A 13,684-nucleotide genomic window follows, 5' to 3' on the forward strand; every position below is an offset into this window, starting at 1 on the left:
AAGCATGTCGGATACAAACAGCTCAACCTACACCCATGTTGTCAGGCCTTGGACACAGCATACATATTAGTAACTACAAATAAGCACTAGTTTGGAGTCTTTGTGATTTGGTGGCTTATTTTCCTAAATACATTTTTTCTACATTTCCATCTGAAAGGCAAAAGAAACTGCATATATTTAAATAAATAAAGCACATGCGCACACACACGCACACAGACACACGTGTAAATCTTAAGTTTCATAGGTGAAACCGGTAGAATTTGGTGTTTTCTACCAAAAGTTTCACTGTGATTTGGTTCGTTTAAAGCCAACTTTAAGTTCCCCAAGAAACTCATCCGTGTTTTGAGTCTGCCGGGTACACATCTGAACAACCCGAACATTGAGCTACATTATATTTGAACACAGAACTTCTGCATCTTCAGCATGTCTGAGTTTGTAGCCTCGGAAACCGCATTAAGAAAGGGGAATTTATTAGCAATGCTCAAACTCATTAATTAATTAGTATTCACTCTGTCTTTGGCAAGTAAGCAATTTTATCTCCATTTTGGGGATGAAGAAGTTAAATCAAAGTCAAAGAGCTCTACTGGCTCACCTGAGATTTGACTCCAAATAAAACTCAGGATTGAATGATTTGGGGGCCAGTATTTTGGTCGCTGACATTGCAGTACTATTCTGAAAGAATCCAAATGAGTATGGGCTCTTACTGCTTCTTTCCTTGTAGTAACTGTCAAAATTTGATTTTGAGCAGTACTACGACAAATAGTATTTCATATCCAAAGGCGTAACTTCAAGGTGATTCGCATCTTTGAAGCAAACACTTGGTGTGATCTCCAATGTCTAGTTCTTATCCAAAAACCACTATATTAAATGTTAATATGCTATCTTTCATATTTCCATCATTATTTACTGTCATTTTAATCAACAAAATATTGTAATTTAAAAAGTACTACTCTATCTTTCTTGACCTAATTTTTCCGGCATTGTTAGCCAAATGAAAAGAATTCTTATTGACGTTAGGGTTTTTGTGTTTTCAGAAATAGTCTTTACGGACAAGTAATAGTCCTTTAAAGATTTTTCACATGAGTCTTGAGAGAAAATTAATGTTTCAACAAAAAAAACCTAAGAAAATAAAAGCATTAATTTAACTTGAAGTTAAAATTTTTCTAGCAGCACTTATATTGTCACTTTTAAACTTGATATTATTTATCATTTTTAAGGTGTTCTGCCAAAATTGATAAATTTTTTAAGTTCCCACTAAAATAGGGATTATTACTCTCATGATAAGAAAACTGAGGCAGAGAATGATATTCAATATGCTGAAAGTATCCTCATATCTAGAAAAATTCATGCAATATAGGCATATTACTAACACATTTTTTAAATGTTTATTATTGAGAGACAGAGCAGGGTAAGGGCAGAGAAAGAGGGAGACAGAGGATCAAAGTGGACTCTGCATGGAGAGTGGAGAGCCCCCAGGGGAGCTCAAACTCACAAACCATGAAATCGTGACCTGAGCAGAAGTCAGACGCTTAACTGACTGAGCCACCCAAGCGCCCCATTATTAATAACACATTTTATATTTCCTTCCAATATGGGCATATTACTAACACAATATTTTCATATTCCCTTCCTTTGGGAATCGAAAATAAAGTATCAGGGGTGCCTGGGTGGCTTAGTCGGTTAAGTGTCCAACTCTTGGTTTCAGCTCAGGTTAAGATCTCACAGTTGAGTCCCCCATATTGGGCTCTGTGCTGCCAGTAGGGAGCCTGCTTGGGATTCTCCCTCTCCCTCTCACTCTTTCTGTCCCTCTCCTACTCATGCCCAAGCTCTCTCTCTTAAAATAAATAAATAAACTTAAAAAGAATACAATATGAAACATTTAGTAAGTGCAAAAAGAACTGCAACCAAGGGCTTGAAACAGTTAATTTTGCTACTAAATAATGCCTAAGCTCAATAAAGAACTAACTCAAGCCCTCGAAGTTTGACTCATGATTTAATTGGCTAGATTGTGCACTAGGATGTGAAATAGAATGCGGGAAAAATCCTTTCTTAAAATAAATATTAAAGAACTGGAAAAAGAAAGAAAAAGAATCTTCACGTCCTAAAATTAAATTTCTGAAAAGCAACATTGCTACTGCCTTTGCCGAATTTCTGTTTCACAATATAATGCAACATAAAACACCAATTCATGTATACCTATGTATATGTATCAGTTCGGTCCAAATTTATCAGTTCACACATCTATGTGGACAAAAGACAGCCCAAATCAATGTCCCGGTGAAGGCACTCTAGGCAAACTGAACAGGGTTGAGTCAAGAATACAACTTTGGGTTAGGGCTGTATGGAAAAGCATAAGGCATCTGCCCCTATGACAGAAGTATAATATAACCACATGGAGGAGAGTATCGAGAAAGATCAGTCTGGAAAGATACATGGTGATTAAATACTTACTTCTGTCATGAATGATTATGAGGAAAATAAATCATGTGAGATATTTCTGGTTTAAGAAAAAGAATCCGGATTCTAGAGACAAGCTTCTCTGAATTCTAATCTGGATTCCAAAACATGTTAGCTGTGTGACCCTGGTCAAGTTATATAACCCTCCAGAGCTTCTGTTTTCTCCTCTCTAAAATGAATAAAAATTAACTCTTACTTTGAAGGGTTTTGGTGAGAATACATAAAATAACATGCTGTGAAAGAGGCTGGTAGAACATTTGACATCTGGTAAACCCAACCACATGTCAGTTCTCTTTTCTTCCCACATTCCCTCCGTCTTACTTAAAGATCAGGGATACAAGGGCCAGCTTCTCTTACAGCCCACCAATTCTACTGGTTCCCAGGCTGTTCAGAGTTTTGAGTCCCCTTAATCTTTTGATCTATAGAAGTACTCTTCCACACTAGAGACACTGTAAAACTGTACAATTATTTGTCCTAGTTTGTTTGACTTACTTTGATGTTCTAAAAGGTCCTTGATAACCACGTTTATATACGTTTGCTTTCCAACTTTAAACTAAGGCCATTCCCATGTCTCAACTACTACACCTAGCATCAGCTGTCACCCCTCTCTTTCTCCTTACATGCACACACACACACACACACACACACACACACACACACACTCCAGAGGGAATGTGAACATAGAATTATCCAGAAAGGATAACCCATTCCTTTTTTTTCAGATCGAGAAGAGCTTCAAAAACCAGGAGAGTTCCTAAAAGTTTGAGACTGCTTGGGTAGTCTCAGAGATAGGCCTTAGATCTGCAAACCTCAGGCCACCTGAAGCCCACCATAGAAGAAAACCACACCCGTAGTTTGCTCTTCTCCATACCTCTGGCCTGACCTCCAGACTCTGCAGTGAGGCTCATGCTCAGCAAGTACACTAATCTAAGATATTTAGCTTCTTTGAAGAGTGGAACACTCAGAAGAAAGAAAGAGAAAAAAATTAAGTACAGACATTTCATTTACACTCTCACCAGACCAGTTTTAAAGCATAACTAACAAAGCAAGCAAACCCATGGTAGAATATACATCTGTCCATGGGACTGATTCAGTGCCACTGTAGTCTGAGAAGAGAGGGAGAGAAGGAAGGGAAGGGAAGGGAAGGGAAGGGAAGGGAAGGGAAGGGAAGGGAAGGGAAGGGAAGGGAAGGGAAGGGAAGGGAAGGGAGAAGGAAGAGTAGAGAAAGTAGACAAGGGAAAGGAAGAGAAAAGGAAAGCTTCCTCATGAAGCTCATTTTCTTCAAAGCTGTGGGAATCATTAGGATTGATGCTAACAAAGCCAGGTCCTCACCAAAGCATGAAATGGTATTACTCTTCCACCTTAGAGAAACCGTGCCCCTGCTCCTGAGTGCAAGGCCCTTCGCAAAATCCCAGGAAAACTGTCATGTCAAAGTTAACAGTCTTCCCGAACCAGGCTCATAGCCCCAACCTCAGTTCCTCCCTGGTGACCCCAGAATGACTTGTCCTGACTAGGCTCTGTGGACATGTATATGTACAAACAAACCGTGTTTATTTCTAGGTCTCTGGGGGTCATTGAATGACCTTGAGATAAAAAGCAGTTGAGATAGAGTGGAGTCTCAGCCGGCTGGTTTTATAAAAGCTCCCTTTCCTAAAGAAGGAAGAACTAGAGTACCTAGAAAAACTCTTGGGATATTCATAATCTTCAGTTAACTGTGGTCTTCAGAAAACTGGAATCTGATTAAAGCTAGCTCCAATACAATGTAATTATATATTTTCATGGCCATGTGTTTTTTCCTTTCCCATAACTAAGACATTTCCCCCCTATGCTCTTTTCCCTACAAAATATGTTCAAGTAAATGTTCTCATTTTTAGGGTTTTAATTTTAAATATGGTATCCATGCATCTACAATGTATGTGTAACTACTGGGAAATAAAACACTGTACACATACATAAATCGTAACATTATATTGCTGCAGATTAGCTCAAACTCCAATGGGCCAATCCTGACGTGAAACCTGAGTCATTCTCCTGCCTCTTGATACCTTTGTCATCAGGTGCAGAACAAATGATTTTTACCAGAGTTTAATTTTCATGGGATCGCCTACTCACTTTGAGTGGAGAGGCAGGAGAATGACAAAGAATGAAAAGCTTGAAAAATGGATCCTTTCCTGGCAGAGGGAGACTGGTTCAGCATCATTTGCATTACCACACAAACTCTATTGGATCCATAGATTCTACTGTCCATAGTTAGAGATTCTCCTCTCTAACACGCCTGGCCCCGGTAGTATTCCCACAAAAAAGTAACAAAATGAGTAAGGGACACTATAGGAGTTCAAGAACTTTTAGCTACATTCTATTCCATAAAAACACAAAACCAAGCCAACCCAAACCAAAACACCTTAGTTCTTTGCCATAACTTCGACATAGCTAACTTCCTACAGTACCTCCAAATATCTCTTTAATTGAAAAAAAAAAAGCTGCATCTTTATCGACTCAGTCTCTGATAACCAAAGTAAAAAATCCAAATACAGAAGTGTTCCACTTTATATATTTTATTTTTTAAGCATTTCTAAAACTTAGATTTCATTTTAAAAAAATACCATAAAGCAAGGGACTACTGAATAATTCCTTTTAAACTTATAATAAATATCCACAAACCACTGAAATTTAAAGCGTTTAAATACACATACAGACATGTCTTTCCAGACTTTTGTGAAATTCTCTAGAACACTCTGCTCTCTCACAAATGGTTACATAAGCAGATAGATTTCTGGGCGAAAAATTGTTGTGTAAGCCAAAATGGAGTTTACAGTATATTTATCAAAATGCAATGAGTTGAAGGAAATAGTAAACTAAGAAGAACTCTGGAAATTTGGGGAGGGAGTAGTTTCATTCAGAAGCTTCATTTTCTTTTGTTTCCAAAAACTGAGATGTTGTGCCATGGTATATATAGAAATACATCAGGGTTCTTTAGATGTAATGCATGTAATCCTAATGAAAATTTTCCACTAAAAATTACTTTTGGTGTACTCATGAAGTATTTAAATCGAAGAATCAAATAAACACGTATCGTGTGAGGTTCTAGTTTCCTAAATATAACTTTGAATCTCTAGTGAGGCGGAAGTTTATAAATAAGTAAGTACCAGGTTGAGTCTCTTCACAGAAGTCTCAGATCTATACAACTAACCAGAATTCTCTGGCAACAGGGTAAATCATAGGGGGCAAAGTCAAATTTCTATCAGTTCCTTTGTACCTTCTCTCTATTATGAAAAACTACATTGATTTATTTTTAGATAAAAGAAAAAGTAGTAAGTATTAAAGCAACATTTGCTAGAGTTTACATTTGTACTTCATGATAACCTATTGATATTACACTTCATCAGATCACGTTGATGTAAATTTGAACTGAATTTGACAAATTCTGTCAAGGTGGAACAATGTCTGAATTATATGCATCTGCTAGGAAGAAAAACAAATGCAAAAATTGAAATATGTTTTAAAATAAACTCACCAGACTACAAATACTTTTCATTTGATAGCCAGAGGCTTTGCCATCTAACTTTCATTTGGATAAAGATGTACGAGGTCTACCAAGATATTTGTTTCCTTTTGTAACTGAGATTTATTTAAATGTGTCATTTTAAAAAAATTGTCCAGATGGATTTTTTTAAGGCGAAAAAAACAATTCTCCAGGATATAGAGGACTAGCTACCTATAAAGTAATTTTTATGTTATGCTAAATTTATCATGTGATTTTTAGGTTTTTGTTACAGATGTAAGTACTTTCTTTTTAAAAAATGCAACAGTATGTATATAGTACGGAATAAATGTACTTTGGAATAACAATGATTTCATAAAGATATGCCAAATTTAATAACTATTGCATCCATGGTAAATAATATAAACAAATAGCATTTCTCTATTTTAAACATTTGCTGAATATATGTTTATGTATTATTCTTTTCTCCTTTGACAAATGTGAAAGCTATTCCAATTTCCATACAAATTCACTGGTATGTTTAAGGGAATGTCATTACCATGCTATTTACTTAATTTCTCAGGAAAAAAGAAAGAAAAAGAAAGAAAGAAAGAAAGAAAGAAAGAAAGAAAGAAAGAAAGAAAGAAAGGAAAGAAAGAAAGAAAGAAAGAAAGAAAGAAAGAAAGAAAGAAAGAAAGAAGGAAAGAAAGAAAGAAAGAGAAAGTATTTGAAGTCTATAAACATGTGTTAAGATGATGTGCTATGTGATGATACACACACACATTCAATGTATTATATATTATGATAAAAGCTTTTCTTGACTCTTTGCTTATTCAGTAGAATTCAGAAGATAATCTGTGAATGATTAGTCCCATTTAGTACATACCTTCATTTTACAAGTAAAAATACACAAAGAGATTATCGTTTCCTTTAAGCAAATTAGGAAGCTAACCAAAATACTAAAAGGAAAAACATGACATAAAATTGTCATGTCCTACAAATGGATTTGTTGAATGAAAATATTCTGTGTATCCACATCCCAAACACTTTTCTGAAACAGTAGGGATTTCTAGAGCAAACATTTTCTTTTTTAAAGAATAGTCCTTTAAAAACAATGAAGTTTAGGTGACACACTATAATGTATGAAACAGATTCCTACTCTTTTCCTGAATATCTTATTTGCTCATTTGGAAAACGATTTGTAAAAGAATTATTCATTGTTCCCATGCATAAATTTTAACAATAATTCACCACACTTGACCAAATTATTTTCAAAGTATATACAGAAAGAAAAGAATACTAAACTTTCCCCTGCCTACATGTGAGAGCTTGTCAGCATCAACTCCAAGGCCTTTAATCCCAGGCTTTAAATAATTCAGATAACAGTTGATTACTCCATTGCAAGAAGCGTTGAGCTCTGCAAAATCTGAGTAACACAATATTTTCGACATAAAAAAGCCATTCTGAAATAGTAGGCGTCTAAGTAAAACACTTCCTGAGACCAAACCATGCAACCCATTTTTGCATTTCCTACATAAGCTCTGGTAAATACCAATGTAGTTTACTACCAAGTAATTCTGCCTTCTTGCTTTCATTACCAAGCCAGCTAGTTCTACAGCTCAATTTGCTGAAGTCACAATCCCCATCCACATACACCATCCATACGTTTTCTGGGCTTAAAAGGCTTCTTTGAATCATAACAAGGGAAATGGTTAGTTACGTTACACAGGAATCCAAAAGTGCACACAAACGAAATTCTAAACTTAAAAGACTACTGCTTTGACACTCACTTCTATTTCTTTAGGAAAATAATTGTTTTATAGCTTTTGACAACCAAGATTCAATATGTGCTGCCTCTGTTCACTTGTACACATCAGCCATTACAAAAGAGTTTTGCTCACTTGGCTAAATTACAACCTGAGTAATGTAAAACAGACAGAATAACCAAGAAATATTGGCTCCCAACCCCAAATCAAAAAGCAACAAGATTTTGCCATCAAAAATATCTAGCTGAGTTCCAAATGGATTAAACTCATCCATAAAACTGATATATGTAGCATTTCACTTTGATGTATAGGAGTGTCCATATATGTCTGAGCATGTGTTCATAATTATCATGTAACCAGATAAATGAAAGAAACACAATTAGGTTCCATACATCCAATAAGCCCTTTAAAAATTATCAAAGTTGAGCAAAGAACCCACTGACTTTAGTGGCATGGAACATTTTGAACCGCTTTCTTCTCTAAAACTATTCATCACATTCTTTTCCTGAAATCCTTGTCAAAGCATTAAGAACCAGCAGCATCCTCTTCGTCCTAGCAAACAAGTTTAGTCCGTTCATATATCCAGACTGAAACATCATGAAGTAGAAAATCTACAGATTGCATTCAGCATCACCAAGAAGTACCCCATTTGACTACTGCTCATACCATTTGGAAACCAGTCCTCACATGACTACTGGCCTGACACCTCATCCATCAGCAGGGTGCCCAGAGCAGAACTGGACACAGTCTTCCTTGCTCCATTTCCAGAGTGGAGGCCCAGCTGGGAAACAGGCTTCTCTTCCAATAGCAATTAGATCTTTAAGATCAGGCCTTAGCAATTTGACCTAAAGCCATCCTTCCTCGCAACAAAGTCTCCAACATCTTCAGAGGAAGAGAAGGGGAGTGAGGCAAATGAGGAGAAATCCAGGTCCCGGTGGCCTGATTAGAAACTTTGTTGTGTCAAATAAACTTTGGCCACTGGAGGAAGGTACCCTATGGTTGCTCTGGCTTTAGAAAGCTCTGTCCAGGGCTTCTCAATCTTCTTTTCACCTCTCTCTCTCTCCCCCTCTCTCCCCTCTTCTCTTGTTTCAAAAGGGGCCTCTGGTCAGCGCTGATTAATAAGTGTTTTTTGTTGTGAAGTGTTGAATAATAGAGGATGGCCGGTGACCCAGTAAAGACTAAACCTTGCTCTGGTTTATTGTGGCAAGCTGAGAAAGGGGCTTTAGGCCCGGGACCCCAAGCACTGACCCGCACACATCCCGCGGATCGCCTATTCATTCTCTCAGCCCCACAGTCGCCCGGGCTCCCATTGTTTGCCAAGCAACAATGGAGATTTCGCAGGGAAAGTAAAGCTCTTTTCAGATTCCTCTCTGATGTTTTGCATTTAGGGAAACACCGACCTCCACTTTTTTCCCCCGACATTTTTCCTCGCGGCAGTAAAAGCAGTTCGTTTTCGGGGAAACTTGTGTGAGTTTGGTGCTTGGTCGCCAAACATCAGTGCTATAGAAGGAGGCGAGACGTTGGGAAAAGGAGAGCCCCGGAGATTTCCTTTTTTTGAAACGCATTTAGAGGACGGAAGCGGCCTCCAGGGAGAGAGGGGAAAGGGGGGGAGGGGAGAAGAAAAAGAAAAGAAAACGTGTCCTCGTGGGGGTGGCAGGGTCCGCGGGGGCTTCGGGGCGGAGGGGCGAGCTGCCCGGCCCGCGGCTCCTCCAGGCCGGCCAGAGAGTGGCGGGTCCGGCTCGGCCGCGGGCGAGCGAAGCGCGCCGTCGCTGCTAGCCTTCCCCCTTCGCCTTCCTTCCCGCGCCTGTCTCTGCGCCTCCTCCCCCAAGCCCGAGGCGGGCCGTCAGGCCCCGGCGCCCCGGCCCCGGCGCGCTCCGGGCCCGACCCAGCCGGGCGCGGGGTGGCGGTGGGGGAATGGGGGGTGCGAGGGGAGAAGGGGCGGACGGAGCGGGAGCCAGGGCCCCGCAGGCCTGGGCCGCGTCTCCCTCTCCGAGAGACTTACTTCTGCTGTGCTTTACTGCACCCGGGCGGGGAAGGCTTTCCAATTTTTCCGTCGGCCCGGGGAGCCGGCTCCCTCGGGGCCAGCTTGGGGCGGGCGGAAGGCGGGCGAGGGCGGCGGGGCCAGGCGAGGTCTCGCCGGAGACGTGGCCAGGCCTCCTGAGGCCTGGGCCGCTCGACCGCCTCGCCGAAGCCACCACCGAGCGGGCAGTTGGTGGGCATCTCGCCCCGGGACCAGCCCGGCGGACCCGCCGCCCCCGGGGACACGGCTGCCTCGAGACCCAAGGGCTCGCCTGGCCCCCAAACGCTTGCTGGCCGCCCGACGCGTGCACGTGAGGGTCGGAGGTCAGCGGGTCGGCCGAGAGAGGCCGGAGCAGGGTGGGGAGCCGGCGGCTCCCCACTGCCAGAGTGCAGAATCCCCTGGGGGTTCGCACGGCCCAGGAGGGGCCAAGGGCGCGGTTTTGCGGGGCCCGAGCCGCGGGCGCTGGAACGGGGCGCCGCGTGGGGCCGCCCGAGGCCACCCTCCCCGGACAGGCCAGGTCCCCGCCCTCGAGGCCGCCCGTCACGCGATGCTCGGGTTCCGCATCCCCGCACGCCCTGCCGCGCGCCTCCACCTTCCCCCAGCGCGCGCCTGGACGCGGGGCGAGGACGAGGGCGAGGGCGAGGGCTAGGGCGCCGCGCAGGCCGCGCGGCCTGGTGGGCGGCGGGAAGCTTGCACTGCGCCTGCCCGCGCGGCCCCGGCCCGCCGCCCTGCAGTCTCCAACCGCTCCTTGACAGCTCTCGGAGCCGGGAGAGGAAGAAGAGGAGGAGGAAGGGCAGAGAGAGTAGGAGGAGGTGGCGGCGGCGGGCGGCACACTAAGGGCAGAGAAGGGGGAGGAGGGCTCATTGTCCGGTCCCCCCAGTCCAATTGATATGCTAATCCCTTTTCTGATGCCATAACAAAGAACACCTTTGCACTTTTAAAAGACTTTTGTGCCCTGGCTACAGAAGTTTATTATCCACTAATTAGCAACAACTTCTGGCAATGAGTTGGGTTACATTTTCATAAGCTCCAAGCCCGGGTGCTGAGGTGCGCAGGACAGGAGATTTGCGCGCTTGGCAAACCCGAAAAAACCCGAGGCTGGAAAGCGGTCGCCCGCTCGGGTGCCTGGGCCAAGGGTGGGAGGCGGAGATCGGAAGCTCTGTTCTCTGAAAGGACTGAAAGGTGTCCAGAGGAAGGTTTTTTTGGGCGGGGGAATGAGCGAACTGGGCCCAGGGTGTTAGGTGACCTTATTTGATCCGACACTGTGGCCCCTGTCCGGAGAACTGCGCGGAGGCGGCGGCTGCCGGCTGCCTTGCAGGTGTCCTGGCCCGGCCATCTGTTGGGGGTTTGGGGGGAGGGGTAAAAAGGCCCAGGAGAACGTTCCAGCTTTCGCCTCTGACCTCTCTAGCGTTTTTGGGTTTTTTTGGGTTTTTTTTTTTTTTTTTTTTTTTTTTTGCAGCTTGGACCTAGAATAAACCTCGGGCGAGTAAGCGGCCCATACGTAGAACAGGCACCCGCCGCCTAGGTTTCTTCCTAAGGCCTCCCCATTATTAAGGCTGAAATTCCAGGACCAGGAAGAAGAGGCAAAGCTGGCATCACCAGAACCAGGGTGGGGGTGGGGAATTTTCTGTGTTAAGGGCCCACCTGGGGTCGTCTGAAGTCGTCACCCAACAGAGCAGACCCTTCTGGCTAATCAGAGCACAGAGCCGCAGCTTCCCGGCTGCGCGACCAGTGCGCACCGCGTGACCCTGCCTCCCTCAGGCTTTGGCAAGACGTTGCCGATCTTTAACAGTCCCACATCCCAGGTCAATACACTGGAAACGGATAGAATGAGCATCATCTGGTGAAAGATAAAGGGCAGGGGGACAATGCGCATTCCTTCTAGTGCTTCCTAACAGAACGTTTTCTCTCGCCGCTAATAAAACACCGGTTCAGTGAGGCCTTCGGTCTGGGCATAACTGCAGATCTGTTGTTTTATTTTAAGCCATTCGAGACCCCAAACCCAGCATTTTGGCGAACACGCACACGTATGCATATGTATGTATACCTTTTATTTTTTTAAAAAAAACCCTCTTTAATTTTTGGTTTTCACTTTTTGCAAACGACCCCACTGAAGGTATTGTTGGATTTTTCAAGCAGATGTCAGCTGGGTGCTGGCGGCCTGTTCCTCCTCCTGTGGCAGCAGAGGCGGCAGAGTCCGGTTTGATAAATGTTCAAGGTGAAACATGGCCTTACTCAGAACCCCAGGGTGCTTTACGGTGTAAGAGCGAATATTCAGCGACAGGAGGTGGCCAGTGATATTGTTTCATTCCCTTTCGATAGAACTAAATGTGGTTGTCTATAGTCCTAACCTCTCTGATATCTGAATGCAGTGTTTCTGAACAAGCCCTGTTAGAACCAGAAAATGGGGAGTGGGGGTGCTGACGACTTAACGGAATATTGCTGATGAAAATACAAGGAAGATACTGAAGATATTAATGGGGTATTGGGTCCCATGATTTCCCAGGCAGGCGTTTCAGAAGCAAGAAAATATTCCCAAATCCACCCCCCCCCCAGCAGTGGTCTTGGGTGGGGTGAGGGAGGAGGTGGGTGATGAGGAGGAGGTCTTTCTGTTATCACCCTAGCCCCCTTCATTGAGGAAGAACAATGGCCAGGCCTGGATTTTTTTCTGAAAGAGAAACTGCAGGAAGGCAGAATTGCTCTTTGTGCCCCAGGCCTTTTAGAGGAGGGGGAACCATACACACGGATCCCCCCACACACACACACACACACACCATTGGGCGGTGTCTTGGAGATCTGGACCCCTCAGAGACTGAGAGCTTTAAAAAAAAAGATAGTCGCAAGCTCTGTCGCCCAGTAAGGCCCACTCAGCCGCGGGAAGAAACCCTAGCAAAACCAGAGACCTCAGATTTCGCCTGGCAAAAAGGGGTGGGGGGAGGAGGTGAAAACCACACACCCTCACATGGTATGTCAGCCTTCCCACAACCCCTACCACCATATCCTCTGATCATGGTTGATTCTGCTTACGTGTGTATTTCAGATTAAGGATGTTATTTATTTATTTATTTATTTATTTATTTATTTATTTATTTATTTAATCTTTCAGATCTTCCCATACCACAAAAAGGCTTAATTCCTTTCCAAGGCAAAGAGTTGAGAAAAGGGCTCCGTTTTAAAGGGGTGGGGGAATCATATGACTGTGACCTTGACGTGTAAAGGGGGGAGGGGCGGGTAGATTTGGGCCCAAACCTTTGGCCTCACCGTTTCTGGGGCGTCCTAGGCCCTTTCTCAGGACACCCACAAGAAGGCAAGTATATTTTCAAAGGTTTCCATTAGCGGTTCATTCGCTAAAGTTGGGAACTTGGTATTTTCATATTACGTGAAATACATGATTTAATTATACTCCAAAAACAAATTAAGGACAGGCCTTCTACACAAATTGGAGGCAGCTAAATGCTCTTTTGTGCCTGCAGCCCTCGGGTTGTTATAGAGGCTGCTGATGCATGAGAAGTAAGTGACTGATTTAACTCATTGGGATGCAGGAAGCGACCTGCCCTCTTTTGAAAAAAAGCGAGGGAGAGAGAGAGAGAGAGGGAGAGAGAGAGACTTCGAGCTGCAGAAGAGAGAGGGAGGGGACAGGAGAGAAAAGAAGGAGAGAGAGAGAGAGAGAGGAGGGAGAGGGAGGGAGAGAGAGAGAGAAGAGAGAACGCAGAGGGTGGGAGGCAGGGAGGGCGACCAAACCCCCGCTTTACTGCGTTGAACGCTTCTGAATTTCAAGCAGAAAGTAGAAGGAGCCCCACACGGCAATGAGCGTCTTTCCTTGGGCTGCGTGTGCAGAGCTTAGACAATGAAAATCTCCATCCCCCTCCCCCATCCCCGCTAGGCTACAAGATTTCTGTTGTCGTTCCTTCTCAACGGTGGAAGATGTGCAAAATCAAACCTATAGAGATGTGTATATAT

At 43.6% G+C, this 13,684-nt stretch overlaps 1 long non-coding RNA gene across 2 annotated transcripts in view; it reads right to left on the reverse strand.

Moving 5' to 3' along the window:
- The window catches only part of LOC131494957 (uncharacterized), a 232,257-nt gene extending 222,035 nt beyond the window's left edge, over positions 1–10,222 (reverse strand). The window contains exon 1 of one of the 2 annotated variants that reach the window (XR_009253679.1): positions 9,707–10,221. This is a non-coding gene — a long non-coding RNA (uncharacterized LOC131494957). Of the gene's footprint in view, positions 1–9,706 lie in introns of both variants that reach the window. The other variant, XR_009253680.1, reaches the window with a different exon arrangement.
- Positions 10,223–13,684: the final 3,462 nt, after the last annotated feature.

This window comes from Neofelis nebulosa, chromosome 14 (assembly GCF_028018385.1).
Source record: "Neofelis nebulosa isolate mNeoNeb1 chromosome 14, mNeoNeb1.pri, whole genome shotgun sequence".
Classification (NCBI taxonomy): domain Eukaryota; kingdom Metazoa; phylum Chordata; class Mammalia; order Carnivora; family Felidae; genus Neofelis; species Neofelis nebulosa.